At 38.5% G+C, this 18,386-nt stretch overlaps 1 protein-coding gene across 5 annotated transcripts in view; it reads left to right on the top strand.

Annotated features, from left to right (window-relative positions):
• PIP5K1B (phosphatidylinositol-4-phosphate 5-kinase type 1 beta) overlaps positions 1-18,386 on the top strand; it is a 99,911-nt gene that overhangs the window by 15,355 nt on the left and 66,170 nt on the right. Inside the window, exons 1-2 of one of the 5 annotated variants that reach the window (XM_048931686.1) lie at positions 16,876-16,954; positions 17,061-17,126. The exons of the other annotated variants lie outside the window; for them this stretch is intronic. The gene's annotated coding sequence lies outside the window, so the exon portion shown is untranslated. Of the gene's footprint in view, positions 1-16,875; positions 16,955-17,060; positions 17,127-18,386 lie in introns of those variants that run through there. 5 annotated transcript variants of the gene reach the window in all.

Below are 18,386 nucleotides of genomic sequence, written 5' to 3' on the forward strand. Positions count from 1 at the left end.
AGTGAACCTTCCCCCTTCCCTCTGGTGCAGACAGGCTGCAAGCAAAATTTGGAAGAAAAGATTCTTGTGCCTTTAGTATTCGAGGAAGCATGTGAAACTCCTGAAGTCATTGAAATAAGTCCTCATTAACTGTCCAAATACACTGTTTTCATGCAGTACTGTAATAAACTGAGCTGCTTTTGTCATTTTCAGTATGCTTTCTGCATGCTTATTGGTGGCCTGTCTTGAGTAGGGGCGGGAGGACGGGAAGTAGCACAGGTTAGTCTTGTCTGAACCCATGGTGTATTGCAGGAGTAATGTAAGGGCCTCTGTATAGTCTTAACATAAAAATGCCATTTAAAGCAATGTTCCTTAACAATAGGACTTTGCTACAAGCAACTTCAAATAATACTCGTGGAACTAGCAATTATTTTAAAAATGTTTTCATATTGAGGTAGCTCCGGATTTCCTTCTTATAGTGTTTTCGTAAATATTATCTCCTGTTACCCTGTGTGGTTTTACTTGTTGCAGCTGATTCTTAGGAAATGAACTGACTGTGGTACGATGTGCACTACTGGTAACTCATGCAGATCATGTCACATTGAAGGGTTTTGGCATTGGGATACTGCAGAGCAGGGAGAGTATGAGCTTGAGGGTGCGTGAATGAGGAGAGCTTCCATTTTCCAGTCTGTTGCAGGACCACACATGGTTTCTCTGGCTCCACCAAAGTCACCTGCCTGCTCTTTACCCACCGAGGTGATCTTCTCGATTCAAGAACCTTCTTTTCTCATTTCCTGTTTTCCTTCACATTTTCCTGTCTCCTGAGATCAGTGTAGTATATTAGCTGGGGTGAAATTTACAGAAGTCTCCTGGCTCCTGTAATAGATGTGAAGTGTGTTGGACTTTCACCTCCTGAGTCACGGTGAGAAGGGTGCTGTATATATGAAAATAAATACTAGTGTTACTTACATATACATATATGTATGGTAAAAGTAACGTTTACAAACCATAGAGGTCCAAATTTTGTTAGACTAGGAAACAGTGAAGTTATTCTTATTTATTATGTTCATAATGACTAATGAAATTGAGGTATGTACATTTATCAGCAAAGCAGTAAATTATGAAGAAGAGAAAAGGAAGGCAGTGGAAGAAAATTCACAACTTCAGACTCAACATATTTCATTTCATTAATGGGAATCCAGATAAAATGTAAATACTTCTGTTGCAGGGAGTCTGTAACTAGCTACCACAAGGTATTTTGAAAGTGCTTTTTGTTGTGTAGAAAAATCAGGAACTACTTTTTTTTCCTGTGTGTTTCTGATTTAGGCCTGCTTCTCATAGCATAATTCTAATGCTCTTACTGCTTTTCTCCTCCTACCTTTTTTGTGAATGTAATCATTTTTTTGTGCCGTAAAATTGCTGGAACTATCACTTCTTCCTGTCTGGAATAAAATTTTCAGGTGAGTATTTTGTTACAGCTCATTCTGCGTTCTAAATTAATCTTCAGATCATGCTTCTGTCTAACAAGTAGTTAAAGACCTGTTCCAAATGACACGTAGTTTCTTTGACGTCACTGTTTAAATAAAATCAAATTTTATTTTAGCTAAGCATGTACTAAACATATAGAACATAAAATAGATGTCAGAAGCAAGGGTGTCATTTAAGCAGCATAGGATTCTTAAGTACCTGCCTCACTGTATTGGGTTCATTTTAAGTTCTTGACTGTTACAGAATTCTTTAAAAAGGGAAATTAAATACGTTGTTCCCTACATATATTGCATGATTTTTTCCTCCAAAAAAAAAAGATAACACTTTAATGTGCATTAGAGCTTCAATGGACCATTAGCATTTAGTATAAAGAAACAAATAAAACCTCTCTGCAATCTTCCCCTCACAAACTCCGTAATGTGAAAGCTGTGCTTCTCTCTGCATTGCTGCTCTCATCTGCTGCATGATAAGTAGCAGCCCAGCTGAAACTTATGTCCTAAGAACTGATGAGACAAATGAATATCTGAAATGAGAATAGGAGGGGGAAAAAAGCTGATTAAGTGCATGCTTCTTAGATTACTGTCGGAGTTAACAAATGCATGCATAGTAGGGAGAAAATAAGATTTTCTGAATGAAAGTAAAATAATAATTTTTGGAGTCATATGTTATTACATGAGTGTTTACAGGAGTCTGAGGGAATGAAACAGCAATTCTGCTAAGTCCCAGTACAGACTTGGCAGGAGGCTGTGACAGTTGCCATCATGGAATTCTGTGATCCTGGATACTTTAGACTTCACGGTAATTTAGACACTCCAGTTTCTACCAGAGCGAAGTCAGAACAGGCAGTAGCAACAGTCATGGTGCTTTTAAATCTTTAAAATTACAGCTGATCCTTGCAGCATTGTGGCTAATATGTAGTTTCGTTTTTGGAATGAGGAATAAGGAAAGTGCCAGGAGTGTTATGACACATTTCTGTGAAGTAAACAGGTGCTGGGGAATCTGCACTTCCATGATCAGATGGCTCTTGGCTGTCTGACTGAAATACAGAATCTCTTCCCATAGGAGGTGGATGTGTTTCTGAGCTGAAGATATGAGTGCTGATGACCCAGTGCAATGAGAATGTATTGCTAAAGGGAAATTTCACATGCAAGGCTGTCTTTATGCACGCCACTTAAAGCATTCTAGTAGTTTTATGTTGGACAGTTCAGAACTGTGGACTTTAAGGAGAGTGGAGGTTTCCTCTTAGTGCCTTAGGACTGATCTTGCTGTTCCTCTTCTGCGTGGATACTTCTGCAGCTACTGCAGTAAAGCTGGCATCTTTGTTCAGTCCGTGGCATAGATACGACCTCCTACTTTTTTAAAACATGGCCTACATATGCAAGCAGTCAGACATATAAATAATTTTATTTTCCTAGTGTTGAAAATCAAACGTGAGTAAAATGTCTGCAATTTGACTGTCTCTTTCACTCCTGCTTATCTTGCCTTGTGATTTCTCATGGGCAAGCACTGTGTGCTGGTGAAAGTAATCCAAACAAAAGCTATAGCAGTGTGGGAGGCTGGGAGGAGAGATTTCTTCAGAAACAACATGCAAAGTTTCTCTTCTCGCTTTTGTGCCTCTCCTGTGATACTTAACCTTGGTACTAATTGTTTTATGAAGGTTCTCCAGAAAAACACCTCAAAGGAGTGAGTGTGGACAGCTCATCATTCATGTAGTCAGTTTTGGCATTATCATTGCACCTTTACAAATACTACAGGCCTATGGAAATAACACTGAATGGTGCCAAGTGATAGGGGGGAACTATATTGGGACAGTGTGCAGTGACAAAGTGGAGTGTGGGAATGTAGCAGTGAAGCTTGCTGATACTGCAGTGTCCAGTCAAAATCATTTCACGAGCTGCAAAGGCAATTCTTGGACCCCTATCTCAAACAGGACAATGATGAAATGATGCATTCCTCAAAAAGCGTGTTCAGAATGTATTTGTGGACTATCTTCAGAAAGCTAATGAATTTCATTTGACACACAGTGTTGGGGCTGCAAAGAGAATTGTGTATTTGATAATAAGGGAAAAACCTAGCGCATTTCCCTGATAATAATTGTCAGAACTAGCTGCAAAATTAGGAAAAAGGAATGTATTTCAGGTTATTGTTAATACCGTTTAGTGATGGAATTTGAAGACTGTTGTTCTGAGAGTGGATAGTCAATACCATTCAGAACATTAATTATCTAGTAAGTGTGGCTCAGTTGGAAAGACAAGATGGTACAGGTTTTGAATAGGAAACATCGCTCTGAAAAAATGCCTTTTAAAATTTCAGTTATAGAAGTAATAATAAGTCTGATGTAGCTAGAAATTATGTCGTGATATCCTAGATGAAGCACCATGAGAAAGACTTGGGCTTCTAGGTGATTTGTTCTTGTCTGAGAGGCACTCATGCACTGAATGTTCAATGCAATGCTTTCTCTGTGGCCCTTCAAAAGAACAGTGTAACTGCAGTCTGCACCAAAATAGGTAAGCTCCTTCTGTACTTATAAACCACAGAATTGTAGGTGTTGGAAGGGATTCTGGAGATCATCCACCCTCCTCTAAAACTGCTTCCCTCCAGAAGCTTGCACTGGAAAGTGTCCAGGTGGGTTTTGAGTATTTTCAGAAAAGGAGGTTTCAGAGCATCTCTGGACAACTTGTTTCAGTGTTCTTTCACCCTCAGTTTTCTTATTTATATGAACTTCTTGTGAAACCAGTGGAAAAGTATCCATGTAGAAAGACTATGTGTTGGGAAAGGAAAGGAAAATGTGACTGTGAGATGCAAATGCAGGTAGATCACAATGGTGATATCCTGTATTTTTTTTCTCAGTGCCTATAGTTAAATGTGGATGTGACTTATAAGAAGGAAAATACTTTGCATACACACTTTCCATTTTCTGTTCTCTTTAATTGGTGATCTATTTTGCAAAATATAATGACAAAGAAAAGAAAGGGCACGTAAGGTCTAAACGTCCATGATGAAAGCTCTCTTATTTGAAAAAAAACAGATGAACATTTTGCAGAAGTAATTTCAGTCATTTAAGTCTTTTCTGGTTAATTGTCATTGTACATCACCTCCCTCCACAGCTACCTTTGGTCTCTTTGGTGTGAGATAGGAAAAGAGCTGAAGCATGTATGTTCAATTTGCAACTACAGTAACAGAAATTTTGCAAAATAATTGTTCAAGCACATCAGGTTCACATCTTGCTCCTTTGGCTGCTTCCTTTAGCTCAAAGGTTCCTTTTTTAACCATTGAATGATCCTTCACAGAAAATATGGAAGCAAAAACTTCTCTCTGCATGTAGATGTTGCTTTATGCTATAGCACATTCTGCACCTTGATTTCCAGTTCCGTGTGTTTTGCGTAGTAAAACACCATTTGGAAGGCCGTCACAAGTATGGACAGATGTTTTAAAATGTGCTTCACCAGCATCTTCTAGTAGATGGATATGTGAAATAACTGCAGGAAGATGTTTCCTTGTATTAACAGCATGTACTGTATATAAAAAAAAAAAAGTAGCAGTATTCTGTATCTTGCTGAATTCTTGCTTACATTTCTTTCTTTCTAGAAATGTTACATCTGATTATTAACTGAGAATTTTCTCTTATTTTCTCTGATTGCCTGGTGCTGGAATACTTTGTTGTAATTGCTTTTGTCATAACCAAAATTGTACGTGTAAAATACATTGGTAACTGTTTAGTTTGATCTATCTGCTTTGCAATTATTTCTCACTGAGATGCTTGAAACTTTGGCTCACATAGGTGTATATATAAAAGTATTACTGTTAATACTGTTAATAAAAAAAACGGCAGCACAGAAGGGTAAGTGGCTGTCTTCAAGGCAGTAGTGCTTAGGTGCTTACTGTAAGAAGACAAGGAGGCTTGATAACTGGAAGAGGTGAAAAGCGTCAATAAAGACTTGTGACTTTTCAAGAGAAGTATGTAGAACTCTTATTTTCTCTAATATCGCTGTTTGAAATTAGAGGCACAAAAAAACCCACAACAGAATTGGAAAAAAAAAAAAAAAGAAAAAAGAAAAAAGAAAAAAAAAACCCCAAACAAACAAACAAACAAAAAAAAAAAACAAGAAAAGAAAACACCAACAGTAAAAACAACAGAGAACATGAACTGTGCCTATCATGAGTTGTAATGAAAAATTCTGCCCAAAAGTTTGGGAGCATGATCTCATGCAATCATGTGCATTGTTGAGGGTCCCTACACAACATATCTGACACAGGTGTACCAGCTGCATGTTGGAACTAGTAGAATGTTTGTGTGTGTGTGTGTGTGTGTGTGTAAAATCTGTTTTGCTAGATGTGAAGGCTGATATTCTCTCTGTATTACAGAATTGCAGAATGGCCCAGTTGGTAGGGACCTAAAGGATCATCAAGCTCCAACCTTCCCACCTCAGGCAGGGTCATCAACCTCCATATTTAATACTAGACCAGGTTGCCCCCATCCAACCTGGCCTTGAACACCTCCAGGGATGGGGAAGCTTGTGGTCCACCTGATAATGGTGGTAAATGTGTGAATGAGATAAAGCTAAGAGGGTGCAGTCTTCAGAATAGCTTGACATAAGTAGAAGTTTGCCTGCTGCAGAGGTCATCTGAGCAGCAAGGGGCTTCTGCATTGCAGATGCCAGTGTGCTTGCACAGGCCCCCTCACTGATGCTTTGTAGATACACTTCTCCAAATTTTTTTTCAGCTCAAAGTAAGTTGTCTCTGAAACTGAGCTTGTTTGTGTTATGTTAATTCTGACTGTGTGTGTCACTGCCATTTTGTATAGGCAGTAACTACCTGATGGTAGGCAAATGAGGCCAGACTTGAATATCTTAGGTCCCTTTTCTGAGTTAAACGTATATACCTGTGTTGCACAATGAACTGACCTTTCTGCTTGTTGGGACAAAAATACCTGTATTGTCATGGGGATAAAATAATTTCTGTCTTTGTTGGCTTCCTTATGCCGTAACTCTACACTGTCAGATATAGATTTTTTTTATTTTTTCATCCCCTGAGTATCCTTTCTGACTATCCAAAGATAATGGCATTGCCTGTCTGTTTTTAACAGATGAAAGCTGACAGCCTTTCCTATCTGTGGATAGGATATACATGAGTATTTCCATTCTAATTTGGATCCCGTGCTCTTCGTGTGTCTTTCTTCCTCATTCTTCTCCTCCCAGTTCAGCAATGCAGAATCTCTTACTGAGTCTCTCTCTGCCCTTTTCACCTGTTTTTCTCCTTTTTTTCTTTTTTGTTTCCCATCTCGTTTTGCTCTCTCTTTTCAATTGTACCCTTTCCTTCTTTGAAGTGAAAAATGTGTTCTTCAGCAGGTTTTAGTTTTCTTCCTGTGAAGATATAAGCACAACACAGTAAATGAGTAAGGTGTAGGCAAGCACAGACCAGCAGAGTTTTCATGGCTTTGGCATCATTCTGAGCAGATGAGGGGCTTCCTCACTTATATGTGACATGCGGGTATGAAATGCCCCATAGATTCTTCTTCCATCTGCCCATCTGGACATGTGTCAGCTCTTTGTGTCTGTTTTTATGAAGTGGAGTGTCTGTGTTTCCCAAAGCTTGGTGGTGTGGAAGTAGCTCCAGAACTGTGCAGGGAGCTGCCTGCTTAGTGCTGTGAGGGGTTGTCCAGAGGCAGCTGTCCCACAAGAGGCAGATTGCTTAGTAGAGCAAGTAATCAGAGATTGTTTAACTAGACAAATTCATTACATCAATGATACAGGTAAATTCCCAAATGTAGAGTCAACCAAAAAGCACGCAGATCTTCTGTCACTGATGATTTACCACTCTGAAGGGATCGTGGTTTGCCAGCTGCCACCAGATTTATGCTGTGTCTTTGTTCTTCATAGCCTCACTTGGCATCCATCACTCTACAAGCTTCTTCATCCTCTTGAGCCAAAATGCTAGCTTAGTCCTGTATATAAGGCTGTCTTATCTCTCTGAAACAGGGCTTTCAGCTGAAAGCCATTTTCTTTGTAGGGAGATACGTATAATGTCAAGTTTTTCAGGTGCCTATGCTAGACTAGTGTTAGACACTGCTTGTTAACAGCAGCTGTTGTTGTCGTTTGTTTTGTTTTTAGACTTCTTGGTGTCTCATCTTCCACTCCATGTGTCACTCTTGCATGTACGTACTCTATCACGCGTACCAACACACCAGCTAGATTACTTCAGGAAAAGTCTTTATCTGATTTCCTGGTTAGCTTTTTGAACTAATGGCTTTTTCTTACAAGCATTTGGATAATCCTGTGCCTTGCATGAAGACTGTTCACGCTGTCATTCACCATTTTTGTTATCTTCTGCCTGCATCTGCAGTGGGGGGACATCTGTTTGTCTTGTGTCTCATCTTGCTGCCAGAATGATGAGGAGGGGGTAGGCATGTAGGATTGTCTGGGTTGCTGTTACTTGTCTCAGTTCTCTTCATGCCCTTCATTTGATGATCCTAATTAAAATGTTCAGGTTTGCAGTAGGATGATCTTAGAGTGGTATTATACTGTAAGCAAACTGAAGTCTGATCTCTGTATTTATTATAAATCAAAAGCATGGCAAGACAGTTCCAAATATTGGTGGCTGTCCTTTTCTAGTTACATAGGTAATCATCAGGTTGTTTTCTTCTAGGAACAAGACGTATTGGTAGCTGAGGAGGTAGTAACTGCATTTTGGTAACAGCAACTGTTGAAAGTCAATTTTCTTTAAATACTTGTAAAACATAAGTGCTGCTCAATATACTGACCTTTTTTAAGTTCAAGGTGATATAACCATCCAATAGCAAGTAAATTCTTTTCTGACAAAAAGGTATTAAATTGATTTAATTAGGCATTCCAGCTGTTTAATGTCAAGTAAGGCGTATCAGAAACTGGAGTATTGTGTTGTGTACATTAAATCACAAGAACACTCTGTTCCTGTGAAGGACCTATTGATTTGATTGCTCTTTTATTTTTTTTGCAGTTCGGTTTATGGAAATTATAAACGTTTGCAGCTAATGACTGTATTTTATCCTGCTGGGATTTTGTTCTCTTTTTAGTTAATGGTTCTTAAAAGTATATAGATTACGTAAGAGGGATGGAGTTCTTATAGTGTGATTCATGGCTTTTTTTTTTCTTCATGAATGCTGAAATCTCTTTCAACTTTCGAGAACTGTGATGTAGCTTATTAACTGAGCTACAGATAGCACTGTATACTTATTCTAACCAAGTCATAATGAAGTATTGAGAGGTACAGACAGTCCTTCAGAAGGCTTCTGTGTGAAGCAGAGATTCTTATCGAGACCTCTCAAGAAACCAGAGACCTCTTTCATTTGTGGGAAAACTTACACTTGTTCTCCTTTGGAAAAGCTGACAGATTCTGGTCTGTTTTTAAAGTTCAGCGGTGTCAGGCTTTATGTAGTTCTGCAGAGTACAACTTGTGCTGGTGGATATTGGAGAATTGTCTCCTTTTCTGATCGAGTCCTATTCTCATTGTTTTCACTATTCCCTGTGTGCTATTATAAAGCTGGTTTATGTGATAGTTCCTTTGCTCACAGTTACAGCTCAAGATTTTGTGTTTTCCCACATTAAAAAAAAAAAAAAAGCAATGCAGCTAGTTAGTTGAAGGGGAGAAGAGGATGGTGTTTTACGTATTGATTGTGAACCTCTGTATGGGGTATTTTTTAAAATATGTGTAAAATGTTCATATTGGTGCAATTAATGTGGATAAATGCCTTTACTTTCTTGGTAGCAAAAATGTTCAGGGACAGGGTTTTTAATATGGTTTGGCACTTGAAAGTCTGTTGAAGATAGTTGTTTCATTTGGCTGCAAATCACTGTTGTAAAATGCTTACTCGAAAATGTTTGTGTTGAGATTTAAAAATTCCATGGCTGGTTTTCCATGCCTGTGTGTGTATGTATGTGTGTGTGTATATATATATATATATATACACACACATATATATATACATATATAAACAGCTGTTTATATTCCTTGCCAAAATATACATGTTTCTTAATGCCAGTCATATGCACTGATGTGTTCTTAATTTGTTAAAGTACAGTAGAAGTACATTTGTAATTTCAGATTATGGCCAAACTCAGCATACTGTCAGGCTGCTGTCTGGATTAAAAAATAAAAAATAAAAAAATACTTGGATGCTCATTCTGGTCTGCCTATCTAAATCTGATTCAAAGAACAAAGTATACATTTCCTTTTAGTAGTACTGTATCTGTAAGAATTAATGCTTATAACTAATAGTAACTTATACTTTTAAAGCAGCCATGTGGTTAGAGTATGATGTAACCTGGAAAAACAAAAACAACTCTGTTTGATTTCCTACGCTTCTTGGTGCACTTATCTATTCCAGTGGATATATAATTGCAGTCTTACTTGGATGACAGCTAGACAGCAGCCATGAAAAGCAGCAGCTATTTCTTTACACACTGAGAGCAACTCTTTCCTATATTAGTTTCAAAATCTGACTTTACTGTATTATTCTTGTTTGTTTGTTTTTTTAAGCTTCTCTCTTGAGACAGCTTCTCAAATTATATTTTATCCTTTGAAGTTTTCTCTGTAGTTTTAAAAGAAACAGTTGAGAAGACTCTTAAAAGGTCTGCGGCTTGTGTATTTTGCAGACCATTTCATAAAATAAGGTAATTCTCTCCCTTTCCATGTTTGCATATGCTTCTGAATGGTCTCTGAGCAACTTCTGCTCCACAGGAAGCTGAGAACATTTAATCTAATCAGAGGAATTTCACTGGTGTAGCAGTTGTTCTGTGCTGAGAATGGTATAAGAGGCTTAAAAAAAATATTATTATTTAACTGGTTTCCAAGAATAAAGTCAGTTTTCTACTAAATTCTAACTAAAATTAAACTGGAGGAGTCCAGGGATTTCTACTAATTGAGTTTCAACTTCTCTGAGGAAAAGTTGTGGGCTTTTTAAAGCCATAATAGACTTTATTATTCAGTAAAGTGACTTAGTGTCTCTCCTTTGAATTTAGATGTAATTTTTAAATTTGGTGCTTACATCAGTCTTCTGTATCCGTTCTTGAGTGGCTTTATTTTTCAGGCGTGCTTCATTCCAGAAAAACAAGTCACTGTGTAAATATACCTTAAGGAAGCTAGGCTGATAAATACGTTACTGCTGGTCTTTCTCCTGGATTCATTTTGAACTTAATTCTGGTGCTGTTCCCCAGGCAGTTGGGTGCTGATTTTAACACTTTGTTCATCTGCCTCATATTTACATATCAATTTTGTCACAAGCGAACTCACAAATAAGAGGTTAAGCTGAAGTGTGTGACTGAAACAATGATACAGTGGATCTCTTGTTTAACAGGGATGAAAGGTCTGACATGCTGCATTGCCTTACATTGCCTTCTTGATTATCTTCCCAAAGCTGAAAGGCCTTTGAGGTGGTCCTGCACCACATCTTTATCTCTAAACTGGAGAGAGATGGATTTGAAGGCTGGACTGTTAAGTAGATTAAAAAATTGGTTGTATGGTCATAGCCAGAGGGTTGTTGTCAATGTCTCTATATAGAGACATTGGGTAGAGTGTGATAGAGATATCTGGGTGGAGTGTGGTCGTCATGAGTGGTGTCTTCCAGGGGTTGATCTTGGGACCAGTACTCTTTAGCATCTTTGTCAGTGGCCTAAACCAGGCATGTCCAGTCTCTGGGCTGCATCTGGCACAGGTTGCAGCAGAGTGTAGTTCACACTGCTGGGCCTTCGTGGAGGTGACTGCCCTGCTGAGTGCGAACCCATTGCTCAGCAACAACCAAACATTGGTACTGATTGCATTATCTGAGCTCAGACCAGCAAATAAGGCAGGCTCAGTGCGGCCCTAACTCAAGTGATGGCAGATAACTGTATGCATTGTGATACTCTGGCTAAACACAGTCCTGTGAACATTGGAAAAATATGCATCTGTGCTACCCATTCTGATCAAGGAACTTAGAGTCAAACTTAAAAAGAGTAGGTTTCTAGATTGCTTGTGAAGTCATCAACTTATGTTTGCAGCTCTGTTTTCAGACAGTGTAAGTAAGTTATCGGCAGATTTTCAAATGGAGTGTACAGAGCTGATGATATTGCTGCATGCTGAACATTTATGGAGACCAGACAGTGGATGTGAACAGTGAGGTCATGAGTAGTATGTTTCAGCAGTGACAGCAACAGCTGAGAATTTTTCTCTATCAAATACAATGAGCACACTAATTCTATCTGTTGTATTTTCCATGGAAATAAATAGGTGACATTATTTTTGGAACAGCCTTACATATATATGGCCAAAATAACTCTTCTTCACTCAGTGTGGCCCAAGCAAGCCAAGGATTGGATACCTGTGATATAGATGATGGGATCAAGTGCACCCTCAGCAAGTTTGCAGGTTATACCTGCGTACTGACACAACAGAAGGGAGAGACGCCAGAGGGACCTGGATGTGCTCAAAGAGTGAATTCATCTGATCCTAATGAAGTTCGACTAGGTCATGTGCAAGGGTGCAAGGTGTTGCACTTGGGTAAGGACAATCCCAGATACAAATACAAGCTGGACATGAGGCGGCATTGCTGGCTTAAAGCCTAAGAAGCCAGCAGTACCTGGGACTGCATTAGAAGAGGGGTGGCCAGCAGAAGGAGGGAGGTGTTTGTCCCACTCTGCTCTGCCGGTGTGAGGCCCCATCTGGAGGGCAGTATCTGAGCCTGCGGCCTGTCGTGCAGGATTGATGCAGAGCTGTTGGAGCAGGTGCAGAAGAGAGCCATGGAGATGAGCAGAGGATGGGAGCACCTCTTACGAAGAAAAGCTGAGTGATTTGGATGTTTTTAGCTTGGAGGAGATCCTGGGGAAACTCACTGTGGCATTCTAGTACTTGAAGGGAGCTTATAAAAAAGGGAACTCACAATTTATCTAGCCTAGTAGTGATAGGACAAGGGAAAATGGTATTAAATTAAAATAGGGTAGATTCTGATAAGATATTAAGAGGAAATTCTTCACTTGTAGGTAGTGAAGCACTGGCACAGCTGCCCAGAAAGATTGTGGATGCCCATCCCTGGAGAGGCCTTCAAGGCCAGGTTGGATGGCATGCTGGGCAGTCTGATATGGTGGGTGGCAGCCCTGCTCACAGCATGGGTGTGTGGAGCTTGATGATCTTAAATGTCTCTTCCAAACTAAGCCTTTCTAGAATTCCCGTTTTTCCCATATCTTTTTATCTCAGGGGAGTCCATGTGAAAACCTCGCTTATAACTGTGAGGAGTTCCCTCATGATTATTATTAGTTTCTTTTTTTTTTTGTTAGTTTGATTTTCTAGGTGAGTTTTTCTGGGGCCTGAGGAATATTGGTGTTGCAGTAACTAATCTTGCAAATGCATCCTGGGAAGGTGGGAAAATAGGGGCAGCAAATGTGATTGCAGATCTACAGCCTAAATGTTGAAATATTGCTGGGAGGAACCATGACATGGGAACAAGGCCTTTCCCTTCAAAACAGTACCAGCAACATTTAAATTATTTGTCTAATCAGTTCCAAAATGTCTGGTGTTACCACATCACAGACAGTCTGTTCCGTTCTTCAACTGTCTTTTGCAGCTATGGAATACCCTGAAATGGGATATTTAGAGCCTTTCATTTCCTAGATAACGTGGCTTCTGAAAATCTAAGTTTAACTAACACTCATTTAAAGTATGTAGAAAAGTTATGCTTGCAGGAATCAGATAAGACATAGAAGACTTTGAAAATGATAATAATTCACTTCAGTATCAATACCTGTGTTTCCATAACACGTTTCTGCAAACTTTTCTAGGTTTATGTGCTAATAAGCTAAAGGAATTAAAACTAATTGCCAGAAGCATTTAACTTGCAAGTTCTAACTAACTTCTAGAGAACTGATAAACATCTGTTTTAGTGAATGTTAGTTATTTTGGCCACAGATACTTCGTGTCGTCTATCAACAGTCTTTCAGGGAATGTTCAGTTTAGATAAGCAAATAATTTTAATTAACTTCTTAATTTCTTAGTTATATGCGTCTGTTGTGTATTTATGTTTGCATGGCAGTTCTGAGTTAGTGAAGAGAAATATGGATGACATTTCGTTGAGGTTACAGTGAATGAAGAAAAGGCACAGGTCTTAAAAGAGAGCATCACATCTGGCGTGAAGTTGTTATTTCATACATATTTTTCATCATGGTAATTTATAAGTTTGTGATTAGCTTATCGTGTCCTTCTTTCATCAGTCTTTTCTCTTTATTGTTTGGACTAAATTCCTTTTCTTTCACATCCTCCCGCATAGTTCCTGTTTTAAATACCTGATCATTCTTATTCTTACCTCTTGATGATATGAGTTGTACTTCCACCTTTCCGTAAGTTTGGTACTTAAACTTGAGTGCAGTACTCCAGCATAACCTTACTGATACTACAGAGCAGCTTCACACAAACTGGATCTTTTAAGTTTCTGAGAATGTTTCATGGATCCTTTTGAAAACCTGACTGGAGCATTATCACTGCATCCACTTCAGATCTGCTAAACACTACATGTAATAACCTACTAGAGAAAGAGACAGTATTGGACTCAATTTGTTCTTGTCTTTCTTGTAGTCTTGTCTTCTTTGTGCTAGCAGCAAGAATATTTGCAAGCTGCCACTCATAGCTTCTAAACAAAAGTTGTGTTGAGCTCTTGTTGTTGTCTGAGTCTTGTTAAAATTTGCCAAAAAAACCCCCAACCCTGTGGTATCTCTAGCCTGAATGCTTAACCTCATCACAGTTACTGGTAATTTTCAGCCACTTAGCATTCCCATTCAGATTCTGTGAAGGCTTTGAAAAGGTGTACTGTGTATTTTGCAGTCCAGTGACATCAGTGATGGATGACTTCTTAAACCTGTGTGAAGAGTACCTGGGAGAATTCTGTGTCTGAAAAATTACTGCTGCTTTTTTCCCCCCCCTATTTCTGTCTCTTTCCATTCATTCCATGCTTTTTGCTTTTGGTCTACCATGTTCAATCAGTACAGTTATGTTTGTGGTCAGCCTTTTGAGCTATTCTCCGTTTTCTGAGTGATGCTTTCTGGAATTTCAGACCGATAAAGAGATTGACATGACCAAACTCTTCTTTCAAAGATAATTCTCACCAAGCAAGCTTGGGTTGTTTGCACTTCTGTTTGTATCATTCCTGTAGAAAACAGGTAACTCTTCTACTGATCTCTTTTTCCACTTGAACGTGATACCGTTCCTGTTGGATCATGCTTCCCAATTCTGTGAGTGATGCTGCTTGCCTTACTTTCCTTACATAAATCTTGGCCACTGTGTGTCATTTGAGTCCTGTCATTCAATTTTCCATGTACTATCAAAGTCAAATACAGAAGAATTTTTCCTCTGATTGTATTCTTTGCTTTGTTAATCAACCATCTATCCCAGTATGCAGCACTAATTGTTAGAGAGTAAGCACTATGTGTATTGCTATCTCAAAATGATATGTTTTACTAGCTTAGGATCATTGTCATTTTGAAGTTCTTGGCTGTGAGATGTCTTCAGCCTTGCAACTGCAGCTGACTGTGTAGGTACAATGATAATCTCCCAAAAGCTACTGTTAGCGTTTAGAATTGTGATTGTTAACACAAGAATTGGAAGCCTTCTTTGGCTGTGTGTAAATATGTCTTTCTGTTTTGTGTGCCTTTGGGCTCTTATAAAATAATGAGAAATTTATGAGGCCACTTCACTTTGTGAAAGGAGGGCTTGTTAGCAGTTTTTCAAAATACATGACGTCAGTTGTGTCAGGGATCAAATGTTTGTTCTTTCTGATTACTGGTCTAATATCTGTGATTTGGAAAAGTCCCACAGTTCTTAATGAATGAACACCACCTACAATGCAGTAGAAAGTTTGCACTGCTTTTATAGGTAATGTTTGGAAAGATGCAAAGAGGGTACTTCTGTGCTTTTGGGAAGAGTGAAGTCGTGGCTTTGGGCAAATAAGATAGATTTAAGCTCTGAATTTGAAAATCTGTGGAAGTTGAAGATGCAAACAAACAAAAAAGAACACTTAGAAGAAGGCATTTAAATTACCTGTGAGATGTAGTATTTCAAAAACAAAGTTTTGTTGTGGGAGCACTGTATGCTGTGTTTCAAAGAATTTGTAAACCATGCTTAATTTCACAAATTTGCAGTTTTATTTCCATTGTTTTTCAGCAAGTTTCCATCTGAAAAATAAAAATAGGTTATTTCAAACAAAGAATGTGATTTGTGGTAGAAAATAGAATGTGCAGCTTATGCTGTTGTTGTGGATTTTTTCCATGTGGTAATTGCACATGTAGTCTGGTTCACTCTGGAAGGCAGTTTAATGCAATATGAGCACCACCTTAAACGGAAGAGGGCAGGGCTTTTGTAAACTGTCAAATCTCCCTGGTAGTCAAACTGTATTCTGAGCATTTTTAAACTTCAGTGGAGGTGATATTTGCTGGTATTGTACCTTCTTATGTGCTTTCTCTTTCTGGAAGCTACAGGCAGATAGATGCTGTGATGCTTCTTGCAGTAGATCTTAGCATTACAAAAGAAACATATCATTTCAAAGTACAACCTACTCTGATAAATCTCATAGTCAACCTACAAACTAACACAGTTTTTCTTATTACTACCTATTATTTTTTGTCTGTTTTAATCCAGCTGTTATACTGTATTCTTGGAAATGGAGGGGCTGGGGGAATCAGAGTATCAGAATCTCAGTGCTGTGCTCAGCTTTCTTTCTGATACTCTAAAAATCTGTCAGTTCATTTAATACAGAGTGAGGTATTAGGATAGGTAAATAAGGGTGGTATGAACAGTTTGACAGTTTTATGACCCTTTTTGCTCTGTGGCCTTTGCTGCACTGTCATTTTGCCATGAAAAGAGGCAGATTTTTTTTTCCATTTTATTTTAGGTATGCAGTTCACCATTTCAATTGCTGTGTTGTTTGCATGCCCCTGTAATTTTTCAGACAAAATAGCAGAAGTAATTAGACAAATTTATGTATTAACTGGAGACTGAAGCTGTGTAAAATGAAGTACATTTCCTTAGGAATAATTCTCTTCTGGGGGGGGCAAGGTAAGAGGCATAACAGACTGTACACTTTGTGATCTGCTTTTTCATCTCAGTGTGGCTCTTAGCTCTTTTCATTTTTCATCCTAAAAATGAAATGAGAAGCCTTTTCAATTTTTCAGTAATGCAGAAACCATTACAGTACTATCACAGATTTTATCCAGAAGGTGTGACTTTCAGTCTTATCTAAAACCGCTGTAACCAGTTTGGAGGTCAGGAGGGAAACTTGCCAGGATAAGAGAACTAATTATTTTCTCCTCATTCTTTCTCTTTCATAGTTCACACAGTGAAATTTTCTGGTTGATTTCTTGCAGGGTAAATCGGTGCTATCTCTGATGCAATAAAAATTTTCCTCTACTTTCGTAGCAGGTTTCTGCAAAGACAAGAAGAGATCCTCCGAGCTCCTGGGAAGAGCTGAAGTCATGGCAGTTAAGGCCAGATAGGTGTAAGACTGACTGTAGTTCTTGAATTTTCAGATTTAGTAAAAAGGTTTTTCAGAATTTAAGCTGTGTTCAGAACTTCTAATGGTTGTTTTTTTTTGTGCATTGCAGTGTGTTAAGACTGACTCAAGATATAGTGGTTTGGAAATACTAGCCTTTTTATTGTGAATATTTAAGGTATGTGGACGCACGGTTCATGCCTCTGTTTTCATTCATTTGATTTGCTCTGCAACAACACCTGCATGGCCTGATCAGAGCCATGCTGGGCTGGGTGCCATACACATCAATGAGAAAGAGCATACATTTTTTTTTTTTTTTCTGTAAAAGTGGCCCTGAGAATCTGAACCCACATCAGTTGTGCAATTATTTAAAAATGCAATCTAAACTCATCATAAAGGGATAAAAAATAAACACTGCATGTTTAGGATGTTCGATCTTAGGTGGTTATGAAAGAGAAAGAATGAGGAAAAACAAAAAACCACTTGCTTATGTCTGTTTACTTATAACTGGATGGCCACATAAACAATCTCATTTTTTTTACTCCAGGGCTTTTTGTCTGTCCTGACGTGTCTGAAGAGCTTTCATTGAACTGAAAATTTTAACTATTTGGCGACGGGGTTAACTTGTGATGACCATTGAGAAAACTGTAGTATGTCTCCTGTGTTGCCTATCATTTTTCTGCAGTACAGCAAATTATACTTTCTCTCAATTTGTTTGTTTGCCAAATGGCACAGTACCTAGCACTGCTTGCAAGGTGTTAAGAGAAGCTCTGAATTGTCCATTCACCTTTAAACAGAATCAATTAAAGGGGGGGAAAAAAAAAAAAAAACCTCTAGGGAAACTAAAATGTACTTTCGTCTGTGAATAATATGAATTTTGACAAGTTCTAACAATTTAGGTCACACTTCTCACTTTATGTTAAAGTTTCATCTACCTCCTGAGTAGTTCTGAAAATAGCATAATGCAAAAAAACCTTTGAGGTCCCTTCTTCAGTTCCTGTTCCCAGGGACATCCATGTATGCTGGTATTTTTAACTTGCTTTCCTATGGAAACAATGTATGTACAAAACTTGTATGCTTTATCGGAGGATGTCTTGTGTGTGCCAAGTTTCTTCCTTTGCACATAATCTTAAAAATAATCCTACTGTTCAAATTCTGCTGCAGATAGAATAGGAAAGGTATTGTCAGTTCTGGTTGTTGTGAACAAATTCTGGTAGTGGTCCAGAGTTGTATCAAGTTTCATGGAAAAACAGGCAAATTGTGATGACACTTAATAGAGAAAAATGCTACTGATTGATGTACATATCACACTGATTGTCAAAGAATCCAGATAAAAGGGAGGTTTTGTAACTGCATTGTCTGTGACAATTTTGTTCAGTGTTTAAGAAACTGTAAGCTTCAGTCTTGATCATCCTCATTCCCAAGCAGGCAGGAGAAT

This window comes from Lagopus muta, chromosome Z, assembly GCF_023343835.1.
Source record: "Lagopus muta isolate bLagMut1 chromosome Z, bLagMut1 primary, whole genome shotgun sequence".
NCBI classification, from domain to species: Eukaryota; Metazoa; Chordata; class Aves; order Galliformes; family Phasianidae; genus Lagopus; species Lagopus muta.